Below are 10,166 nucleotides of genomic sequence, written 5' to 3' on the forward strand. Positions count from 1 at the left end.
AACATAAGAGCTTTTATCATTATTAAATTCAATGTCTGGAATTATATTCCAAAAGGGTGCACAAAGGATAAATTCTAGATGCAAGGAAGGCCAAACCTAAGATCATGATGTCAAGAGGGACGACTCTTGAATATAAACATAAGCTTCAGTTTTTTACTGGATATCTGTTCAAGTTTTAGTAATCTGATACTAACACTTAATCTTACTAGTTAATTCTTCCTTACTTCTCTCAGGCTATTACGGCTCAAAGTGTTCCAACTAGTACACAAACCCTGTTCGTGTACGAAATTATACAAAAAGGTTTGTTCAAAATTTTTGCCTTACTTTTCAGACCATTCTAATATAATTTCACGTCCTTCTTCGTCAACTATATCACAAAAAAGACTTATTGTACTTAGTGGTACTTTTAGCCATTCTTTTTCTTTTATAGCCATTTTCTTTTAGCCATTTCTTCAATCTGTAAGGAAAAATATTTTGATTATAAAAAAAAAGAAACAGAATTAGTTTATGGTCTATTAGTATTATTTATGATAACTTGCTATAAGTTTCTTAGTTTTAATGTTTTCATTACTTTGTTTACCATAAAAACTCATTAATAGTAGTTACAAACTTAATTAGAGTAAGGAAATTAGATTGACTAAATTAGTGCTAATTAAACTATTAGTTTAGAATGTTTTTTCTTACTTACCAATGTTGTTTATCTAGCCAGACCCGGCATCGAACCTCATACCTCTTTGTTTTGAGCGAAAACTCTAATCGCTGAGTCATAGCAGCTCAAATGACGTTATTGTTATAATAATTTTTTTGTTCATTAGTTTGTTGAATTTTCATTAATGGAGTTTAAGTTTTTTACTATTAAACCAAAAGCAACCAAAGTTAGCATAAACAAGGAAAAAAATTAAGCTTAAATAAGGTTATAAAACTGATAACTTTCTAATAATCTGATCTTTCTCTTTAACCATATGTTTAGCTAATAAGACTGTCGACGGATACCCGGTACCCGCCCGTTGGCTACTGCCCGGGTAGCATTATCAAATGATGGGCAACCGTCTTTTAATAAATTTAAGTTTTATTTCATTCATTTTCAAAATTTAAAATCATTAATTGTAATAAAACAGTTCAACATTATTAAACTGGATGCGAAAAAAGTTCTTGAAAATTTGTTAAAATATTTAATAGTTTCTTTATCACCATCAGAAGTTCTGAAAACATTCAATATAAAGTTCGGAATGTTTATTGAGTTTGTGATTTAGATATCCACTTATTATTCCTGTATGATGGTTATTTTTATAACAATACCTATGAACAATGTTTTGTTTTTTACGTATACCAGAACTTTTCCATCTTCTTTATTAATTTGTCTCTAGTACAAAACTTTTTCAAAATCTGGAAGATAAAGGATATAGTTATGCTATTTAACGCGCAAGCACATATGCAACATCATCGCTTATACCTAAAACTTTATTGGCATCAGACTGTGCTTTCTCAATTGCTGAGCATGTAGTAAATTGATGGCCTATATTTTTGGCATCCGAAACAACGAACATGCTAGTATTTCTAAACCTAATTTTGGATTTGTGTAACCTGAACACTTAAAGTAAAATAAAATTTAGATTTATCTGAAAATGGAACAGTTCTAAACAAATTAAATAATTGAATAAAAAGATTTTTATGAACTGTTTATAAAAACAACTTTTTGAAAAGTGTTATTTTTTTAACGGATACCCGTACATTGCCGTTTGTTCAACGGGTACCCGGGCAAACATTTTCACAACTTTTGACAGCCCTATTAGACATTTTTATACAAACAGGGCCTTCCCAAGGAGGAGGTGTAGTGGTGTATTGACCCCTTTCAAAATGCTTATTCAGAAAATGGTCGACAATAATGTGCACATGTCATCGGTAAGTTTGGACCTTTAGTTGGTAGTCGGCATTTTTTTTAGTCCTTAGTCAGCAAAAAATTTATAGCGTCATAAAAAACGTCATCTGTTAACAAACCCGGGTTAAGAGGAAACTTATTGAACATTGAATTTAGTACTTAAGTAACAAACAATATAATATACTAAAATCTATAGAAAAGTATTTCCGTAGAATTGAGAAACAATATATGATACAAGCAGTAAAACTTTTTTTTTGACCTTTAAAAAGCGTTTTTCGAGTCTAAATTGCCGTGGCAACGCTCCGAGAGAATTAAAATAGGATTAAAAAAAAAGTTATTATTAATAAATACCTGGCTGAGATGCATCACTTCGAACTTTTTAAGTTTTAATAAAGTAAGATGGTACAAGTAGGCCTTAGGTACATAAACTTCCTCTACTTCTTGTTAAAGGTTAGTTGCTCCAAAAAGATAAAGCGTTCATTTCGAAAATGATTTTGAAACCAATAAGTTATGACTTTATTACTTAAATTTATAAGTAAATTTTGTAATTGTAAAACTATGATAAAAATTAAAAATAATTTTTGAATGAGTGTTTAAAAAAGCTTTTAGCTAGTATTAACGTGAGATGTTAAGTCTTCCAATTTTGGAGTTAATGCTTTTTTTATATATACGCACAAAGTAAACTAACTCAAACCAACAAAAAGTAAACTAACTACAAAGTACAAAGAAACAAATGTAAAAAAAAATTTTTTCAAGGGAGTTCAATTTTTAAAATTTTTATGAAAAAATACTTAAAACAAAAATAATACTATGTAATAAATTTTCACTTTTGTTCTGTTCCTGGGTTGAAAGTGTGTTTTCCTAACTTCTTAGGTCTAGAACCAAAAGGAAATCGCTGTTATTCCAGAAAAAAATTGCTTTTGTGACCGGGACAGACAAATACGTTCCATCGTTCCATATTTTGAAATTTCCTGTCCTCAAATTATTATAATTCTTATGCATCATGTGCAATGTTAGTGGTTGGTACAGAGGAGAGAAGCGAGTCATGAAGTTTACTATCCCGCGATTTTGGAGAGAGCCGACCAACCACTCAAACAACTCCTACTTCTGCATTGTAAACCCAAAAAATCATCGCACCGACTAAAATGCCCCCTAGATCTTTTATACGGACATACATTCTTCCATCGCTCCAGTACCGCACCGCCCTCATCTGCATTCGCCTAGGAGGAGTCGAAACAATCTGTTTCAACTCCTCCAAGGCGGCATCGGCCATCTTCAGGAAGCAGCAGCATGCCAGATAGCGAGACAGATACTGTAGATATGGACCAAAATTCTGCAGATAAAGTTAGAGATAAAAAGCTGTATTTCCATAACCAGAAAGACGTGAAAAGTTTAATTAGGGACCTCGGGCGCATTAAATTGAATGCTGAGCATCTGATATCCAAGCTCAAATAGTCGAATTTTGTTGATAATATCGTACAAGTCACGGAACAGAGGAAGCGGCATCAAAGAATCTCCAACTTCTTCAGCCAGTGTGATGGGTAGTACTTCTGCAGCGATGTTACCGGTCTGTTACAGTCTGTAGATATTGCATGTAATCCTATTTAATGGTGCTCGTTCATAGACATTTCATCCCGGATCTTCAAAGCCGTGTTACTTTACAATAAACTACGTTTGGGTGCTATTTCAAGAGGGTATTTTACAGTACAATTAAAAATCTAGAAAATTTACAAATTTCTGAATGTTGTTGAGTGGTTTGCCAATTCTTTACAAAATTTTTTTTTACCTGATCATATAGACGAAAATGAAAAAAATTGTTCTATTTTCACAAAAAAACGAGCTTTCTTCGTGCTGTTGCCGTGTAAGTAAAGTTTGTGCTTTATGAAGTCATTTTTTCACATACTTTAGACATTAGCAATTAAAATATAAGACTTAAAAGCCGAGAACAAAAATTCTGTTACATAGTGTAACTATTTATACATATATATATATATATATATATATATATATATATATATATATATATATATATATATATATATATATATATATATATATATATATATATGGGGATTATTTATATAATTACAAGAAATAAATTTTTTTTTTTTTATATGCTTTTTACAACACCTCAGCATGTCTCAAATTTTATTATTCTCAAATTTATCTAATTTATCTAGTAAAAATATTTTAACTTGATTTTACAAATAAAAATTAATTTTATAACTGTTTTAAACTTTGTATTTATGCTTACAATACAAAGCTTAAACCAATCATGACAATTAGAGATAACTGCCATTGGTATGCACTTTTATACCATACAAGCAGAATGGATGGATTTTGTTCTCTCTATAATCTATTGATTAGAACTTCCTGTAGAGTAGGCCTGTCGCTATCATAAATTTGAGGGGGTGTTGGTGTACTCCTGAAGTGTTTGTTTAGGATAGCCTTGTACTAGATTACATGTTCACATGTTTAAAAAACTACGTGATAAATAAATTACAGTTCAATTATACAAGAGCTGTGTTTTTAAAAAGTATAAAGTTAGATGATTTTAATCCAGTTCCTCGAGGAAAAGATTATTTGAAGTCACTGCGTTAAAACTTGGCAAAATTAATAATACTTTGCTTTTTTTTTTCTACGCTAAATGATAATGGCTTTAAGATATTCCATTTACTTTATGGCTTCAAAACCCATCATTCAAGGAAATCAAAAACTGTGCAAATAACTTATGCATTTTTTCGCCGAAGATTTGTTTGTACTTTAAATACATAGATGTACAAAACATGCAAATATAATATTTAGTTAGTATTTAAATAATGTTTATTTATTGCTTTGCTTTTTGTTAGAAAGTACTTACAAATTTATTGTTCTTTGAAGGAGAAGATTCTTGGGTTTGGAGCAACAATATCTGATCCTAGGTATTTGATTAAAAATTATTTTTATTTATCTAACGAGCATCCTTGTCGCAATGGTTAAAGTAATGGCTTCAAAACCAAAAGGTTTGAGTTTTAATGTCTGCTCTTGTTACGTTTGCGACATTGATAGTAAAGGCGGTATACACTTCCTAGTTAAATATTTTTTCGCGGTGCTACGTGACTTGGCTGTTATATTTCATGGAGCACCTATATAACCAATAAAGAATGTTTTAGTTATGTTTTAGTTATAACAACTTGGCCTACCAAATGATGCTGCGTTTTTTTCCATCAAAACATACAACAACTCTCCGGTAAATGATATTGAGATTGCAACTATACCAAAAAAACTTACTCCATTTGAACAATTTTTGGTAGCTGCTTTCGGTTAGTAATTTTTTGAACATTTGTTTACTTTTGATGGAAAAAAGAACCATAAAAACCAAAAATATCTGTTTGAAAATCACTTTTTTCTAAAAATTTTACCTATATTATTCTTTCTACCCTCAGATTTTTAGCAGAAGTTTAATGAAACTATAAAGATTATCAGAGCTTGATCATAATAACATCATAATCAATTACTTCTTCAAACCTAATAAGTTCTAATGCTGAATTTTAACTGAGGAATTTTTCAAGTAAAATATTTTTTATTTTTGATCACCCTATGTTACGTAATGTAACCTATGTTATGTAACGTAACCTATGTTATGAAAGAGGTTGAAGTTTGGTTGCTTTGGTTTTTAAATACAGTGTCTTATTGATAATTTTTATTTATATTATCATTATTATTGTGATTATTATTATTACTATTATATATATATATATATATATATGTATATATACATATATATATATATATATATATATATATATATATATATATATATATATATATATATACATATATATATATATATATATATATGTATATATATATATATACATATATACATATATATTTATATAAGTATATATTATATAGGGTAAGGTTGCTAATATTGTACCGATGCCTATATTGTTCTTTTAACTTAACTCGTTATTTTGACAACCCACAATAATTTTTTTAAATTATTATTTATTTTTGGTGAATGAAATTAAGTCAACTGTTTTTTTTTTTTTTGTCATCCAACTGCATTAAGGCCAGAGTAAGCTCTAGTTAGTTTATTATTGGAGATTTCTTATTTTAGAGATTTATGGCTAAGCGTATTTCACTAAAGAAAGTATAAAATATAATTTGTTCAGTGTATTTATATTAAAGCATAATTTATCTAAATTCGAAATAACTACCTAGAATTTAAAATACCTTATTACTAGTTGTCAAATTTTTTAATTAACCGAATGTTAGATTGGTTGCGTAAATTGTACCGACTACCATTTTGACCGCTAAAAAACGCGTGCAAAGTTTAACAAAGTCCCTGTTAAAAAAATTATAAAATTTGAAATGTAAAAACAGAGATATGGATCATGGAGAGAGGAGGATATAGAAGAAGCTATTTTTGCTTATCGTAATAGCGATATTGGATTAAATGCCGTTTGTTTAAAATCCTAAACCATACTTTAAAAGACATGTGGAACATAAAATTGTATATTTGCAAATGACTCAACTACAATTGTTTTTAAAACAGATATATTATATATTGTTTTACTTTATTTAGTATAACTATCTTTATTATCTGCCTTCCTCCTCTATCTTAATCCTAGCTCACCCATTGGTAAGCATTCAATTCAAATAAAAATTGTACCATATTTGGTGATACCTGTTTTTGGCATTTTCAAGAAGTAAAAAAAACTCAAGTTGCATAGAGTTTATAAAATAAAAAACTTCCCCAGTAAACACACAAACGTCTACTAAACGTTAAAACAACGTTTAAACAAAACGTTTAGATTTGGTCAATTATCCGTTTAGAATGAAATCCAGATTAACGTTTAGAACAAACGTCCATAAAACTTCTATATTCAAACGTATTTTAGACGCCTAATATAGGATTATTATACGTATATAGAGCGTTTAGATTTTGTCTAATTTACATATAAAGTCTAATTAACGTATATAAAGCGTTTAGATTTAGTCTAAGTAAACGTATATTAAACTTGTATGTTAGTTTCTTTGATTTAGTTAACGTAAATGTAATTTATTTAAGTTTTAAAACTAATATCAGTTAAAATTACGTTATAACTTTTTAACTTTATATAAGTCATAAGAGCTATATAGGTCGTGAAATTTATAAATTTATAATTTATAAATAGGATACAGTTGTAAAAGTAATGAAATTTACAAATAAGATATAGTTATAAAAGACCTGGCCTTATTTTTTTTATATTTTTGATAACTATTATAATATGTTTTTATAACTATTATAATATGTTCGTAAACTTATATAATATACTACTATACTATAGTTTTATTTTTTTAAAGCTATTTATAAAGTTATAAACTTATATAAAGCATTTTCATATATATATGATATAGTGGGGATTTAGATAATAAATGTTTGTGCACTATGCTTGTTTATGTTTCAATAATATAAAAAAATTAAATGATCAAGCTTTTGGCAGTGAAAATATCATATTAAAAATTTATATCGAACATTTTTTAAATATAATCTCAACAGAAAATAAAAGTTTACATTAAGATTAAGTCAAAGATTACTTATAAAAAAACTCATAAACAATTATTTTGGATCACTGGTTTATGCACTATAAAAAATTTTCCTAGAATACCGTCTACCACTTGTTTATCATACACCTGTTTGTGCAACATCATCTTCTACATTCTTATCCTGATCGTCTGATTTCGTAACTTGATTTGTAACCGCAAAAAACTACGGTGAAATAGTTAGCATTAATTTTATTTTAATTAAAATAATTTAAATGTACATTCATAAATTAAAATTGGATTTACGCATAACAACTTTACATATAGAGGATTTTCTGAATAAAAGTTTCCAAAACTTCCTGTACCATCCATGTTTATTTTTGAGAGATTTTTACATTTTTAGCTCCCGACACTCGTTCATTATTTATTAATCAGTCGTTTTGCTTTCAGTTGTTGCAAGGAAGTGAATCTTGTAAACGCATCTAAATTAATTATTAAGCCAATAAAAAGTAATATTTTAATAATTTTTTTAAATTCGTTTTAATTATGTCTATTTAAACCGCGTGACTTAAGTTGTTATGTGAGTCTTCTGATCAATGGCTATATTACTATATTATAATACAATAAACGTTTATTAAACGTCGATCAAACGTTTAGAATAACAACTTATATTAGTCAATATTGTATACGTTTGATTGACATTTAATAAACGTATAAATTAAAAGATTTTAAACCGTTGATTTTAAATCTATAAATGGTTACGTTTAATTTAGGTCAATTAAAGGTTTACAATATTGACTAATGTAAGTCGATATTCTAAACGTTAGATTAACGTTTAGTAAATGAATACATTATAAAGTTTGAAATACACATTTCAAATCAAGCGTCAATTTTTAGTCAATAATAGGTCGCTAAACGTTTTATCTATTTTTCGACCAATTTCAATGAAATATTGACCAATTCTGAACCAATCTGTGTTTACTGGGTCATTTCATTATTTATGGGCAGTTAGGTGTTAAGTTATGTTTTATCAGAATATTTCCAATTGCTGATTTTAAAAAAAACATTCGTTTTAATCAGTTCTTTTAATCCTTTAAGTCTAAAATCATAAAATATTTGCGAAGTTGTAAAATATTTGAAATCAAGAAAGTGGTACAATATTGGATTACAATCATACAATTAAGGATCTTGTTTTCTTAATTGTACTCTTAGCGCTATTTTTTCAATTTGATTCTTCGGAACTTAACGCTTTTTAAATTAAGAGTTTTTTTAACATCTTTACAACAAACAATCCCTAAATTATGAAATACAATTGAATATCCACGTTTCAACTCAGTAGATGGCCTACATTTTTTAATTTGGTCTTAGGGGGTACAATGTTAGCACCTTACCCTATACTTACACATTTAAAAAAATAACAAAATGTTAGAAAAAATTCATTTAAGGTATTGGTAAGGCACTCAGAACCCTGTTACGTTCCGAATATAATATATACAAAAACAAAAAAAAGATATATATATATATTTAAGAGAGATATTATATTGGGAATGTAACAGGATTCTGAGTGCCTAACCAACACCTTAAAGATATTTTTCTACCATGTTATTTTTTTTAAATGTATAAGTAAGTATAGTTTTGAATTATTTCGTTTTGATTTGTTTTTAATCAATTTTCAAAAGGGTTTGTTATTTTTAACTGTAAAGTTAATATCAATATTATTATAAAACATATGCTAAATATTATCATATTATTCAAAAAACATTGTCCGTCCTTTTTGAATTAAATACGTCATCATGTAAATATTTTCAAACAAAATCTTGTTAATTGAAAATTTTAAAACTGTTGTATTAATCAGACCATAATCCTTTTTTTTTAAGTTACTAATCAGATTTACTCTTATTTTCTGAAAAATTACTCTGCTAAAGAAAGCTTCAGTGCCATCATAAATATTTATAATTTAAAAGTAATTCAAAATATATCAATATAATTTAAAAAATATCAGATCATGTTAAAAGATTAGAATAGAGTTTATATCAATAACGGTTTTAATTTTATAATGGTTTAAAAAAAAAGTTTTCCTAATTTATTGAGTTTTTTTTTTTCGATGAGGTTGATAATAAGTAATCGTAGACGTAACAGCAGTCGGACCAAAATATTATTGCAAACTTTTTGTTAAAAGGTGTTGAATGATAGTTTTATGTTTTAGCACTTTTACATTTTCATTAGTTGACTTACTCAAAACCTACGTATAAATTGTTCTTTCCATGTCTTGATTGATGAATATGGTTGATGAAAATGTAATTATGATTAAACTTTTAATAACAAAAAAAAAAAAATAATTATCAAATTTAAAAACTAAAATATATATAAATTTTTAAACTTTAATTCGAACCTGAAATTGTTGAGCAAACTTAATCTAGATGAATAAATCTTTCTTTGATTTACAGATAGTTTACGACAGTGTCAGCGATTTGAATGAAATAAATTAAATAAAAATCTAAGAAAATTAAACAAAGAGCAATAGTTTTTAAACATAAACATTGCTAAATCTTTAAGTAAGATGACTAATAATATGAAAGATTATTAATAGTATGTAATTACAAATTTGTTACAAATTTAAAAAGGTTCTGCATATATATATATATATATATATATATATATATATATATATATATATATATATATATATATATATATATATATATATATATATATATATATACAGTGGTGACAACACAGTTTGTAGATCTGGGGTCCTAATACCAATGATATACCC

The 10,166-nt window shown here is 27.2% G+C and overlaps 1 protein-coding gene across 1 annotated transcript in view; it reads right to left on the minus strand.

Annotated features, from left to right (window-relative positions):
* Positions 1-9,862, minus strand: part of LOC124819278 (uncharacterized) — an 87,582-nt gene extending 77,720 nt beyond the window's left edge. Inside the window, exon 1 of the mRNA XM_065817365.1 lies at positions 9,783-9,862. The gene's annotated coding sequence lies outside the window, so the exon portion shown is untranslated. The remainder of the gene's footprint in view (positions 1-9,782) is intronic.
* Between the last annotated feature and the right edge of the window lie 304 nt (positions 9,863-10,166).

This window comes from Hydra vulgaris, chromosome 14, assembly GCF_038396675.1.
Source record: "Hydra vulgaris chromosome 14, alternate assembly HydraT2T_AEP".
Taxonomy (NCBI): domain Eukaryota; kingdom Metazoa; phylum Cnidaria; class Hydrozoa; order Anthoathecata; family Hydridae; genus Hydra; species Hydra vulgaris.